The following is a 15512-nucleotide window of genomic DNA, read 5'->3' as shown; positions in this document are numbered from 1 at the left end:
AAATTCACCATGAAAGGAGCACTTCAGCTACAGAATGTTTCCATCAACAAATGGTTCGATGGTGAAATTAACACCAAATGTATCCATCAGCTGGAGAATGGTTTTTTACAACAAAAATGAAACACATTAGTGATCAACTGAGTTTATACACACCTACATACATGAGAGCAGCTCCACCGTACCTAGTGCAACAAGCCAGCATACTAGGCTTGCAAACTCAAATGTGGAGCATAAGCCAGCAATCCAGCATATATGATATCTCCTGGGTATGAATGCATTCTTCAACAGCATGTATGCCTACTACCTTCCTCTTCTCAGTCAGAAGCTAGTTACTATGTTTTATCTTTTCTAAACAAATAGTTTGATGGATCGATAGCTAGCTATCCAGATCATCTTTTTTTTTTGGGCCTAAGTGCTTCCAAAGTGCATTTGGGCAAAAAAATAAATAAATAATTGAATAGCTAGCAAACACCGAAATTTATAATTGCTTCAGACATATACTCACTCTCTTCTCTTTTAGTCTACATTCTACAAATTTCTGTTTAGTTTTTTGTGTTTTTTTTGCGCAAATGAAAGTGATAATATTAAACCAAGTTTCTCACAGGAAAAACAGATATCTCCACTCAAAGCTTGGACAGGTAGGAGCCCCTCCGCGGATGAGAAGTCGGCGGTCCTTGGCTCTAGACAGCCTCCATCATACGGCTTGGTCAACGTCACCACCTCCATCGAGATCTTCAACAACCGGAACCGCCGTCACACGGCCTCGACACGCTCCACAACTCCGACGAGTCGCGAGCACCAATGGAAAGACATATCCACCACTGAACTCCACCGAAGCACCCACAACGGAGAAGGACGCCACCCACAAAAGCCAATCCGGCCACACTGCCACCTCCTCAGTGTTGCCGACTGGCACCCTAGGATAACCTACACTACGTACACACCATGATCCGTCAATTCACCTACCTCCCGCTACCAGAGCGACCTCCAGAGGCAAGGAATCGAACAGATCGACGGTGGCTAGGTGGTCAGCACCAGGGGGAAGGGAGGGAGCACAAATCGCCTTTCCTGTGTAGACAAGGAAAGGGAGTGGTCCTAGTTTTGTGTTGTTGATTAGAGAGGTAAAATGTAGACTAATATGGAACAAAATTTTAGTAACTTAGAACAGAGGGAGTAAGTATTACTTAATCTAGTTAATCAATGTAAGTTTAATTAGCAAATAGTGCTCAACATTTTTCCATGACGTTTCCACTTTTAGAGACGTTCAGATCAAATAGAAAATAAAAAATATGAGTGCATACAGAACTCACATTCGAGCATACAATTCAACTCGACTGGCATAACAAAACCGGGATGTCAAGCTAAGATAAGATATTATTACATGTACGAGGAAAATGAAACATCTACAGTACTACTAGTCCGGGTAGCTCTACTCCCTGCAACCGCACTTTCCTTCCTTGACGTTGACGCCACTGTTCGTGGCCATGTTGACGGACACAACATCAAGTTGATCTCCACAAGTGCGGCTTCAGAAGACAATTTAGTAATCAGAGATCAATACTTCACGATCATTGTTTTTCATTCAAACATACAGATTGATATGTTGAAACTTCAACAACGGCCTGCTAAAACTGTTGCCATTCCATTTCTTCGTGCAGCGACTTCGTACCTGGTTCAATTCGGAGTCGGAAAATACAGTGTTATGTAGATACATAGTACAAGTGTCAACAAAATAGCAGGTTCGCTATGAAAAAGAGGGCAAGATACAAGCATATATAAGTGTTCTATAGATGCACAGGTACCTCACAACTGGGCCGGGTTCCGAAAACAATTACTAATTAAAATCAAATGGTGCAATTGGAGTGAACAAGGTTCCTAGTTGGCACACGGCACTAACTTTTACCAGGATGCACTATAATCCCAACTGAGCTCATTCAAGATGGTAACAAATCATCGAAGCAAGCTAGAAACATACTGAATAAAACTTTATAAGACATTCGGATTGGGACCTCGACAAACCATCTAACCAATGTTCAAATTCGTAACTAAACTAACAAGCATGCACATTTCAAGTTTTTCTCTGCTCTGTTATTACCTAGAGCAAATATATCTTGGAAAATTAAGCCATAGTCATGTGAGTTTCCGATAATCCCTATTGTCAAGGGTAATGCCTAATTGGAGCTCTTCTTGGATGACAGTGGTGACCGTCCCGCTGCTGCTCCTCATGGGTCTCGCCAGTAATCCGCCGCTCACCGCTCCCCATGTACTTCCTTGGACGCCAGCTGCTCCCAATGGGCAATCACCGACTTGTACGCCGCCATGTTGGCATACGCCATGGGGGGCCTAGGCTCTGGCGTGAAGCTGGACAGCACGCTCCACGACTCGGTGCAAAGCAGACTCCTCTTCTGCGTTGTCTACACATCATAACGCACACGAGAATCGGTACAAACTAGATTGTTCCATCATTTCCTAGGAGCCAAATGCAAATAAGGTATAATATACAACTAAGAGAATGCTTACAGAATATAGATGTAGTATACTTTCAGCACAATGGTGTTGTTTACCATGTTCTGGCAAAAAAGGGTCCAATTGTTTCTATGTCTGATGGCAAAACCAAATGGGGATAGTGCAATATCAGCCAGCAGTAGCTAAAAATTGCAGACTGCGTGTCATTTGGTGTATGTGGTTCCCGGTAGCAACAGACTAGCATTAGTAAAGTCAAATTTATGCTTTCCAACAGCGGAGCTTAAAAGTGATCTAGTTGTTATTGTGTCTACTGGCATAGGCAAAAGCGGGTAAGACATCAACGGATAGCAGATCATAAAAGTTGCAGACTATATATCATTTGCTGTATGTAGTTCCACATAGCAAAAGATTACTACTGTCAGTCAGAATCTAGTATGGACAAATTTATACTTTACAACAATAGGGCTTCAAAGGAGGTATACTTGTTACTATGTCAAGTAGCAAATGCAAAGGAAGATAAGACACTATCAACAAGCACAATATAAAAGTTGCAGATTACCAGTCATTTTGTGTATGGGCTCCCCATAGCAAGAAGATTTCTAGCTTCACAGTTTGAATCTAGTAAATTCAGATTTATACTTTTCTTTAAGTACCCAATGGGAGGGCTTGTTGAAGAGTTTTAAGTACCTTGCAAGAAGAATCCAGGCTTTCCTCGGCCAGTTCGGCTTCTTTGGCTCTTGCATCACATCTTCTTAACAGAAGATTTCTGTGTTAGTCGTCCTCGCCTTAAGGATGCACCCTTAGGGAAACAAAATGCACTGCTTAGATGACATGACCGAGTCTACATACACAAAAATAGGGACAACCATGATGATAGATCACATAGGGGGTGAGGAAGGGTAAACTCTGAATTTACCTGCAATATCATCATCAGTGGTGCACATTTATTTTCCTCATGAAATTACTAACATCCAATACCCTGTAACCACAATTACAGTGTTGTTACACTAAGAAACTACTAATACTGCAGAGAATGCAGATGACCACAAGTAGTATTACCACATCATCCCATGTAGATGAGTTGAATGCCCAGGAACCACAAGAATGCGCTGACCTTCGGGGCCCATCAGTCATCTCCCATGTAATTGTGGGCGAGGTTCTTGATGTTCCCGTTTTGCATGATGTTCTCGAGCACATGTTCTTCTAGTTATCCAGTTTTTTCTCATGCTGTGTTGCCAGCACCTTCTCCTCTTCCGGTTGAGCCTGAAAGAAAGAGAAACAAGGTTCAATAAAGATTATGCAACCGAGGTTCAAAGCAATAGTATCCTGTTTTAAGAACGGTAGCAACATAAAATCCCCAAATATTGCTTGTATGTAAGCTCCATCTAAATGGTGAAAGCATAATAATGAATGGCAAAAATATGTGTTTGGTTAAACTTGATTTTTATACCAATACAACTAATTGTTCCAGAAAATAATACTCTAGTAATCATCATGAAAAATCAGAATAAATCAGCTTTTGTAATAACGAATGGTCTTCACCCTATCCAAAACTTCCTGTAAAACTTCATTCTTTCAAATTAAAATTAAAACAAATTGACAATATATGTACTCCCTCCGATCCATATTAATTGACTTCAATATGGATGTAAAATGTGTCTAGATACATCCATATTAGAGTCAATTAATATGAACCGGAGGGAGTACAACTTACTATAAGAGGAAAAGACCAGTACCATCAAGAAAATTATTGTACTCCCTCCATCCATAAAAGGATGTCGCAACTTTGTCTAAATATGGATGTATCTAGACCCGATTTAATATATAGATACATCCAAATTTTGACAAAGTTGAGACAGAGGGAGTAATAAATTACTCCCGGAGACCCGAAAAAATAAGAAGTACTATAATATGCAGATCTGGGCATTTTGCAATTCACATGAAGAGACCAATTTTACATGATGCTCCCCAAATAATAGTGTGATAGTGTTCCCAACAATATAACCATAATTATAACAATTAAGTCCAATATAAAATATATACAAGTCGCACATCTACAATTTAGTCATGACCAAAGAAAGGTTCTCCCAGTAAAGAGAAGTGGAGAATTAAATCAACAAGCCTCGGTAGAGACAAGCAAGCGATAGATGGAAATATGAAGACACTTGCCTGCCTTGTTGAGGCTAGGGCCAAGGAGGTGGGGAATCTGCTTACGATACTTCTTGGCAAGCCTCTTGACACGCTGATTGTTCTTGTTCAAAGCCTCAAAATTCATGGAATTAAGACCGGTCTTCTAAGCCTGCAATCTGGAGGATAAGAAAATGTAAATATATAAATAAGATGACTCATGTGAAGATAAAAATATAATCGCCCTGCCATTTAAATAGCCTACAGCTCTTACATGCAAATACTTACATTCAGATTTCAGAGTGATACCAAGATATTTGGCATATGAGCTACTTCCTTTGCATCAAAATATAATACATTTTAGTAGGCTAAAATAGCCTACTAAAACCTCTTATATTTTGGTACGGATGTAGTAGAAACCAATGTCAAAATAAAATAAGGGTCCCGGCACAGCCCACAATTCCCACGGCACGGCACTATAATATTAACATCAAAATCTAATTCTCAGTACTACTAAACGGCTCCATATCTCACCCAATGGTGGGTGTCACCAAGCATGCAGACGCTCATCTTGGGGCACGAGACATGGGCAGCTCAGAGAGCCCTTTTGCGGGTTGTAGTTCTTGAGCCTGATCTGGAGCTCGACGGTCTCAGTGTATTTCATGTTCTTTCCATTTGCCTCTGTCATGTCCTGGGTGATGGCCTCCTTGGGGCCTCGATATGCAGCTTCCTGCAAAGCACAGTACTGTACCGAATCAAAATGATAGCATCTGCACGTGCAATAAAGCATGATCCCACATATGATGCCATTTTAAGCAAAATGCAGCATGATCCCACATATGAACAACTCTCGTATATACAAGTCATGTCCCAAATCATGGAAATCAGGGATAATTAGATGAAGAACTGTCACAGACCAAAATATCAGCATGTCAAATGCAGTCTACTTAGCAGAATTCATAACAGCCAGAAGCGGCACAAATATCTGTACCTGTTCAAGTAAGAACCGGTGGATCTGCAGATTCTGGTGGTACTTCGGGGAGATTATCCAGCAAACACTCGCATTGATACATACAACGATAAACTCAAAAGGCTCGCACGAGAAGCAGCGATCAGTTGTGCTGCCTAATAGTTGGCTCCGATCGATGATCACGATCCACCTGCTGATAAAAAGTACACTATGAGAATGGTGGTAGGAAGAAAGATAAATGGGAATTCCAGGATTTCTTCTAGGCGATGAGCCTAGAGGGGTCAACCTTTCCAAAGCTTACTATAAGATCACAATTCTAAACAGTACATTAAAATGATTTGCATCTCAACTATGTTCCAAATATATATATATATATAATTCTTCTAGGCGATGAGCCTAGAGGGGTCAACTATGTTTCAACTTCAACTTAATAGTCCAGCTAATGTAATTAGTATCAATGCATACTAAGATGCATACTGTAATATAGGAAAACATATGAGCATGTAAATCATGAAACAATGTGAATCTGAAGAGTTGGAAGCTTGGAAGAGATGACAACCTTCTTCCCTTGTGAGGATTCAACCTATAGGATTTTCTTCATCATCTGGCATCTTGTTCAAATATCTAGCAAGTTGCCCTAATTGTGTGGGAATCTGAAAGCAGAGAGAACATAAAAGGTCAAACGATTTTGGTGGAAAGATTAATTCAAGCTTTACATTGCCAAAATAGCACTATGATGACTTAATCTGCTTAAGCTATTGCACATCTCATCAAAACTGAAACAAGCGTTTTTTAAGCTGCATATGAGCTCAATTTCACCTCAAGATAGAGCATTGAGCTACATCATGATGCAGGGGCCAGAATCAAACAAAATAAAATGGAATTCCTGTAACTGTTACAACTTACAAGTTCCGTAACACTGCCATCATCAATTCTCGCCTGTCACGACACTTACTTATCATGACCATCTATATATTACATAAAGAAGGATGACTGGCAGTAGCGCTAATCAGTGCATAATACAGGCTGCCAGAACTAGATATGTCATGCATACTTCACCCATCTATTTCGATGAATCTGAACATGTTTTAATTTGAAAAATCAAAGCAGGCCTACAGTTGTCTAATTAAGACGCAAATGCTAATAATGTGGTGCATTCAAATTAACTCGGGACGGTAATGGAGGCCTAATGTTGATGAAACAAAGAAAATGATTTGACCTTTGGAAGACGATGTCGACGAGGCCTTAAACGGTAGTGTCAAGGTTACGGTGGTGTTCAACGACTCCGACCAGCCTTGAGATCCGCGCAAACACGATACCCTGCAAAGACGTCGGCCGTTGGGTACATCAGCTTAAAAGTTCAAACTAACATAGCTATGTGAATGCATATAAGCATATTACCATGCATAATAGTAAGTTAGTAACATCACATATCAAAAGTTACTGGAATGCAAAAAACAGTTCTATGACACCTTAAACTATCGTGGATTATACTAGCTAGCTAGTTGAAAGGACATTCACTGACTATCCAAACCTTAAATATGCAATAACTTTCATTGCTTGTCAGTGGCTATACAATGTGCTAGATAACACTACAATATATATGACAATAACGCATCACATCACAATGTAGTAGAATAATGCATCTAAAAGACTTGGACGTTGACTTGTGGGTTACCACCACTAGCTAGATGGTAACAATTAAGGAAATATGATAGTAGAAAATAGCTTCAGGAGGATTATGCTAGAAAAAGAGAACAACGCTAACGCGCCAAGTGTGCCGCACCCATTTGCATACCATCTATTTTCGTCACAATCACAGCACCAACACAAGCACTTTGGTTAAACACTTTTGCCTGATTGAATGTCATATAGAAGATGACATGTGTTGTGGTTTGTCTTGATGTCATATGCCATAAAATAGAGCCAAAATGAACAGGGCATGTTAAGGACCTTAAATAACATAGTAAGACTGATAAAGTAGTCACGATTGTGAGCATGTTGCCACCCATGAATCGTGAGTGAGTTTGAGCTAACCTAGAACCAAATAAAAAAATTACACATCGCTGGAAGTACGCTAAGAATTCACATAGTTGGCAGATTTTGGGAATGGAATATGCCATTATGGTCACATGGAGCATATGACCATCAGCAATGATTCTAACTCCCTAAAATACAAGAACATCATGGAATTGAGTTCCCATTGGAACCAAATAATTTGTTCATATGTACCAATAGCAGATGAAATTTAATGCACCTCTCATGCAGGAGAAAAAGCAAACCAATGGAAAACAGAACCCAGCTAAAAAAGGCATGGGAGGAGATCAATGAAGAGAAATCCAACACAAAAGTAAAACATATCCACGCATCAAGATCCATGAACAATGTGCCAGGGCCTTAGTTATGGAGTTACCACAAGGCGACTTGTACATATGTTTGTTCAATGGACGCACAATAAACAAAAATAGTAAAATGACAAACAAAAGGCCAACATAGAATTATTCAGAAAAGAGGTAAACACCCGCCACAACACACCCTGTCGCAACAAAAAAATACAAAGTAGCACACAAATTTGGAAGCAAACTTCAAGCATGAGTTCCAGTGGTGCTATGTATAACATGAACTGAACCATTTCTATACAGAGTTCGAAAAAACTACGTACAGAAAAGCTAAGTGGGGAACAATAACATGGTCCACTGCCAAAAGTTTGAAATGCGGTCCACGTATGCTGTGACACAGGAAACATAGCAAGCGGCTTATCAAGGTCTCAAGGATGAAGGATAAGACGAGACGACATACACTGCGAGCAGCGACCCGGACCCTTGTAGCAGAACAGTGATCCCTTCAACGGTGGTTGGATTCGCCCTTGTTGTACTCCTTCACTGCACAACAAAACAGAATTAAAGAACACTGCATTACTGGAACGTCAAATACTACAACATGATTGATCTGGATGTTGGATTTGAGCTGAACTAATTTGTTAAAAGATATTTGAGTAACTATGCAAGCAATACAGAGTAACACATAATTTTAGAATACAATGACAAACTTCAAGCATGAGTTCCAATGGTGCTATGCATAATGCAATCTGAACCATTTCGATACATAGGAAAACAATCAATACCTTAGCAAATGAGCCGAATATTAAACCCAGTAGCAACTACATTAAAAAAGGATCTGGAGTAGGATGACTAAATGCATGGAAAGAACCCTTAACTGGGTATTGATTCTATGTACACACTTATTGGGCCATGGGATTAAATATACAACTCCCCCAGTTCACTTTTATAAGTCGCTAAACGAAACAACGCACAACTTCTGTCACGTTGGCGAAAACTCCCGGTTTCCAAAAATACCTACTGCTCCACACTCTCTCCTCCTCCGAACAGAACACTCCTCTCCTCCTTCTCCTCCTAGCTCCATCACCCTTCTCTTCCATCTCCAGCTGATCCAGATCGAGCCATCCCTCTAGGCCCTACAACTCCCCCACCCTCACTCCTCCTTCAACTCCCTGACCCCAATATCCCTATCACGCGCCACACGCCCACACCCGCCACGATGAGCCGCCCGTGTGCGCTGTCAACACCGCAGCAGAGACAGGTCCGGTGCTGGAGCCAACGGTGGCAGCTGATTCGAGCAATAGAAGATGGCCAGTGAGGTGGGGCGAAGGCGACGAAAACAGGGCGACGGCCTTCGCTGTTCCACCGGATCTTTGTCTACTGCAGCAGCACCAAGGGGTGGAAGGCCAGCTACCAAGACTCTACAGTTGAGCTCAGAAAGGAGAAGGATGTGCTAACTCGCTCGCCTTTAGTATCACCGAGAAAAAGATGTCGCCTTTCCCATCCATTCAATCGATTACCTCCATGTTCTAGGTGGTGGAGGCACACAAACTCGTCCACACTCGCTGTCATGGAGGGTTAGATGGTTTTTGATGGCTTGCTTACTGCTGGAGACGTGGGTTTCCTGTGCAACACCCTAGCTAGGAGAAAGCAAGGTTCAAAAAAGCGCTGAGCGCTAAGCGAGCGGTAAGGCACCGCCTAGAGGAAGTGCTGCTTAAGCGAGCTTAAGCGCCGCTTAAGCGTACAGGGTAAAAGTGTACGGCCAGGAGCAGGGAAGACAAATTGGACATACACAAGACCATAATATTCTATAATTTTGTACCATAAGCATGTATCTAGTGCTAACCAGCAACGTCTTGAGCAACGTCCAGCAGCAACTGGCCTAACAGCAACAGCCAGCAACGCATCTACTGTAGAGCCTAATCTAACTTAGCCCAGCAGCAACAGCCCAACAGCAACAGCCCAACAGCAACCGGTAGCAACACACGTAGCCCAAAACGAGATGAGAAAAGAAAAAAAGGATTTGCGACGGCCGGCGGCCGGCGTCGAGCAGATCGAGCTCGATCTGGGGCTCTGGTCGCCTGGACAGAGAGGGGACGAAGGGGACACGAAGGCTGCTGCCTCTGGGAGGAGGAGAGACGACATCCAGCGGCCTGAAGAGCAGAGGCTTCACCGGCGGCGAAGGAGGAGCTTCATCGGCGGAATCGCCCCATCCAGATGCGCCACCTCTCTCTCCTCTCCCTCTCTCTCTCTCGACTGTGTGCGGGAATGGTCGATTTGGGTGCCAGGGAATCCTATCTGGCCCTTTTCTCTCCCACCAACCGCCCCAATTTTTCGTTTGCCGCCCGACGATCATGGACGCGCAGCGACGCTCAGCGGCACGCTTTTCTCCGATTTGCCTCGCTTTCGCGCGCCTAATCGCCCGCTCAGCGCTGCCTAATCGCGCTTAGCGCTTAACCGCACGCTCAGGGCTGAAACGAAGCGGTAAGCCACCGCTACGCTCGCTTTTGCGCTTAAGCGCGACTAAGCGTACGCTTTTTTGAACGCTGGGAGAAAGTCTTCATGAGCAGACAATACCCTAGATTAAACCAGGGATTGATTGATTACTGGCTAATATCAGTGCTAAACCAAGCTTAGGGATAACAATACAACCAACGCGTTAACAAGACAAAGCACCAATCACTAACAACCGAAAACCACCACCATAACTACCAAGACCTGTTTGCAAATGCAATCATCTGGTTGCACAACTAAAGTTTATAATATGTCATAGGATTGATCAAAGAAACGGGAAACAGACATATTGGTTAGTGTCCAACAGTAAACAAAACTGTCGCGGGGAGCATAAAAGGAGTCTCACAATTGTACTCCTTATCTTATTATGCAGCTGTTTCATAAGTGCCAATTGGTCCGAAGATGGTTCGTAGTGCCACTTGTGAAATCCTTATATATTATGACTGCCTGTGTTGGATGGGATTGGAATGATTGACAGATTTTGTTATGCTTCACATGGATATATTATGACTGTTAAAAGTGGTAAATTTTCACTATATCTGGAGTAATTTTTTTTGCATTAACTTGACTGTTAACAATGCTAACAATGCTAAAACTAGCAATGTATTAACTATACTAGCGATTCCACTGCTGCTGTAAGTCCAGGAGCTGTTGTATCAAACTGATGGGTTTAAGAGAGAACCGGAAGTTGACACTATAACCCATGCCTGGTATTGGGCTACCTTTGTGAGTTGATTTTAACAAGATGCAGTATGTAAGCACTTGGTCTTCTCTATGTCAATCTAAGGATGGAATGTAGTTGTAGCCTTGTAGGCATCGCAGGGGTCTGGGCGGCATCTCGATAACAGTAAGTTCTCTTATGCAATAGATCGTATGATATCAATTATGTACTGTATCTTCTGGCACCTAAGATAACTTCACTGACATCGGTCGAATCTTACCATACTGCACATAGTGTTCCTGTCAATATAATCGGGTAACTGTGGCTCATCTTCTTTGCCATGGCAATGCAGGTGCAGAGCCAGTAGGCAAAGAGATGCTCATGCCTAAGGACCCCAATGCTGCTGCAACTGCAACTTGATAATTGCTACTGCAACTAGTACTGAATTTTCTTGTGTTGACATATTCACAATTATTTGGACTATTACTTTCAAGTTACTTGCATTATTACCTGCACTAGACTAAGGAGTACAATAGATGCTAGAGTGAAACTTGCACTAGACAGACTAGAGTATCACTTCTCGTAACTATTGAAATGCATATAAACATGGGAAGTTAATATGGTCTTCAAATTTTGCATATTCAGGAACACTGGCTTCCTAAACTGTAATTGTTTTTTATTTCCTATACAAATTTAGCTGGAGTAACTGACCTATAGTTGTTTGGATATAAATGAACTCAAGTGCAGTCACTGTAATTACTCCAAAACTGCTAGTGACATGATACTTGTGTCAAATCTGACACAAGATGTACTTGATTAATTAATTCAGTACAGGTTGCTAGTGAATTAATTCGTAACCACTCTAGGTTTGTTCAAACCTGACACACGATGTACTTGATGTATTAATTCAGTACTCCGGTATTGTTTCATCAAGTAGCGCTGACAGTTCTTTACCAATTCACTATTCAAATATCTCTAAATGTTATGTTTATTTTATTTGCTTACTGTCTACTTACTCAAAATACAGTCAGATTTCTGTCAAGCAAATACTGGACTCTTCCAAACTGCACTAAACTCAAATAACTTCCTGATGCCAATGGTTGCACATCACAGGCGTGGGGGTATACTAGTATAGTAGTATGCATACACAATAATAACAAGTAAACCTCGTGGCCTTGCTTCGAGACACAAAATTTTCCCTAACCGTTCTATCCCTCATTAGTACCATTTCATAATGCATTGCATCCCCCAAAAAGATGGATACTCTCATGTCAATTTGAAAGAAAAAAAAAGATGTGACAGAGCAAGGAGTATGTAGAATCCAACACCAACACATGATTATACCAACCTAATTCAAATAAATTTGAAGGTGGCCTCAAATCAGTTTGACCTCTAACAGGATAGCATGCCGAATCAGTTTCTAAAATCATAGGCACCGAAATTGGAAAATGGTTAGAAACTGTAGCTTCTTTATCATGAGTACAACTTCGCAAAATGTGAAGGCGAGCCTAGCATGCATGCACAATAGATACTATTATTTGAGGTAGAATTATTAGAAGAGTCCTAATAATTAGTACTCTATAACATCAATAATGAGTCAGCAGAATAGGACTAAGGATGCTACATGCTGGATACATTCATTGCTACGAAATACAGCTGATCACATAACATAGATTGAACCCTGTGAACAAACATGAAGATCATATGAACAACAACATCAGAACATTAATTAGTGCTCAAAACATGGTTTTGTAACTAAGAACTTGATTAATCTGAAGAAATATTTCTAGTTAATCCTCACACAAAAAGCAAACAAATCAAAGAAGATGCCTATGTATCCGCTATAAGTATACAAGTAAAACTGATAAACTAGTTCCTTGTTCAGTGCTCATGCGTAACCTCCCAAATCTTAGTGCGGACATATGCATGACAAACAAACTACGTTACCAATCTTAAATATGTGGGTGATATGCACATCAATTCGATAGTATTGGAATGTCAAGATGAGAAAAAAAATGATGGGATAGAGCAACTGAGAAATCCCCATAAAAATACAATATGTTTTATAACAAAATAAATCAACCACCCTGATGCCGAAGAAGTAAAGATCAACATGATTTCTCATATGGTTGTACTGCACAAGAAGAATCTTGCTACTGCTGCTAGCCACAATGTTTCTGTGTACTATCAACTTTGCAAACGGATCGATCATGGGAGAGTAGGCTGTAGCACATCAAAACAGGGAAAAAGTGACCTTACTGATGGGTGCTTTCGTGGTGGTGTCTCCCTCGAAGTCGAGAATTGACTGGACAAGCATGTCCAGGTCGCACCCCTCCTCCCCTTAAGCATCTTCGTCCATGTCCATAACCAGCTCCATCCACTCCAAGCATGGCGTCACTGACTCAGAGTGACGTCAGCAAGACCTAGGCCAAGCTGCTAGGGAGGAGGTGCGGGATGCGGCTGTCCTTGATCTGCCAATATAAAAGTCGCCACATTATGAGCACGTTTAGTTCACTGTGATCTAGCAATGGAAGAGAGATTATAGGTACATACAGTAGCTAATGACAAAGAATAGCTATTGTGTCGACTAGTTCCTTTCTCAAAAGAAATAAAGCTATATATAGCTATATAAGAAGAAAAGGTTTATCTAGAATGCATGCCACATAGTTTATTACAACTTTTTTTTTCTATGGTCATGGCCATGCATGGTTTGACAATTCACATAACCATTTCAGCATCAGCATCCTAAAGCACACAAAAGAAACGATTGACATCTTGGTAGGTAGTACTACTATGTAGGAGTATGTGCAACTGAATTGCCTGCTAACAATATATTGTGCTACGAGCTTGCACAACTTGTGTGTGGAGATGAATCGTGAGGTCGTCACCAACCTAGATTGCCTGGAGGGGTTTTGAGGTGTAATTTTCCTATTCCCTTGCTATTATTACTAGTTACCTGTGTCCCCTTACGCCCATCTGCTCTACTATTGAGAGATGAAAATCAAATGAACTCGCAGTAGCTGCTCCTGCGGCGTACATCCCAGGAACGAATCGGTCATAGGGATCTATGCCTTGCCTACCACAAATGCATTCTTACCTTTTGTGAGGCGTCGACATTTCCATGGAGCGCGAGATCGTAGTGGGCGGTCTACTCGTGGTGGACAGACTACCTCCATCTCCCCTTGTTCGTCGTCCACTCCCAACTCCACGCTCCCGGAAGGCGACGTCAGGGGCTCCTTGTGAGCAGGTTGGTTTCCCAAACCTCCCCGTCGTCCTCCTCCTGCTCGGTGCTCCGAATCAGAGCACAAGGGAATTACCCGCATGTGAGCAGAGCGGTAATTGGAGACGACGCGTACGATGAGGAGGAGGAAAAGGGACTGACTGAGGAGATGTCGGTGGCGGAAGCCCTCCATGGATTGGAGGCGGCCGGTGCCCGGGGATGCCACGGAGCGGAACTTGACGCCGCGGCCCGAGCAGCGTCGTCCGGCGAGGCCCAGTAGGAGCCGTTCCACCGGAGTCGACGGCTAGCCGGCGGAGGAAGAAAGGGGAATCGAGAGGTACTAGGATCGTTGGGTGTGGCGGCTCAGATCGGGTTGAGTTGGGGTACCCCATTTCTTTTGTGTTTTTCTTTGGCTATATAAGTATATATGATCGTCTCTTCTGTGGAATTAATTAGGGGAGGGGAAGAAAAAATGTCAAGCCTATCTTAATTACGGACGAGAATTGGGGAGATATAACTCTCCGCATGCTACTCTCCTCAAAATGATCGACTGTTTCCTGATTGAATGTTTCCTATAATAACAATCAATCAGACCGTAGATCAATGAGTTAAAACATTTCCAATACTAACGGATTGTTTCCAAATTGCTCAAAGAATGGACATAGTCTCTGTTTGACACTGCTTTCGTGAAGTTAATGGCATGGCGCACTTCTTTTTTAGATAAAAACTCAAGTGCCCAACTTTAAATTAACAAAGCCACCAACAGCGAGAACGATACAAAGTGTTGAACCCAGCTTACAGAACGACACCACACACCCACACGAACTACCGAAGAAGCTACAACTGAAAGCGCGACCAACAAGCTCAGTCAAAGCGCCTACGAGACTCGGAAAAGAGCTGGAGTCTACAGTGTCGGGCCGGAGCTCACTCGAGAGCGAGCCATTTTCACGCGCGCCTCAACAGAACTCCTCCATCGCAGAAACGCCACCGGAAGCCTACCACCACCGGGGGGCCAACCCTCGTTGCTCACAAACCGAACAACAGCGCCAAGGAAGCTCGACAAGGGGAGGGCATGGAGCAAGCCTTGCCGAAGATCGCCGAAGAATCACCTCCTTCACAACCATCGGTGAGCCTCGCGCTGTGGGCTCCAAGACGGTGTCTTCAAGAAGAGCACGACACCGGAGTGCCGCCACCGCCCGATCCAATGATCTTGGG

The 15512-nt window shown here is 42.4% G+C and overlaps 1 long non-coding RNA gene across 7 annotated transcripts; it reads right to left on the bottom strand.

Annotated features, from left to right (window-relative positions):
* Positions 1-1245: 1245 nt before the first annotated feature.
* LOC124678847 lies at positions 1246-14638 on the bottom strand. Of its 7 annotated transcripts, none has more exons than XR_006994666.1 (13): positions 14175-14638; positions 13337-13548; positions 8363-8445; positions 6783-6883; positions 6123-6216; positions 5585-5753; positions 5128-5323; positions 4681-4772; positions 3526-3729; positions 3383-3445; positions 3154-3265; positions 2096-2282; positions 1246-1669 (listed from the first exon to the last, which is right to left on the bottom strand). It is a non-coding gene; the product is annotated as an uncharacterized LOC124678847 (long non-coding RNA). The 7 variants fall into 7 exon arrangements; XR_006994664.1 differs by lacking the exon at positions 2096-2282 and having other exon boundaries at positions 14175-14357; positions 14460-14637; XR_006994665.1 differs by lacking the exon at positions 2096-2282 and having other exon boundaries at positions 13332-13548; positions 14175-14637.
* Positions 14639-15512: the final 874 nt, after the last annotated feature.

Source organism: Lolium rigidum, chromosome 7 (genome assembly GCF_022539505.1).
Source record: "Lolium rigidum isolate FL_2022 chromosome 7, APGP_CSIRO_Lrig_0.1, whole genome shotgun sequence".
Taxonomy (NCBI): Eukaryota; Viridiplantae; Streptophyta; class Magnoliopsida; order Poales; family Poaceae; genus Lolium; species Lolium rigidum.
The sequence above is the reverse complement of the archived record's forward strand: the minus strand, read 5'-3'. Positions and strand labels throughout refer to the sequence as shown.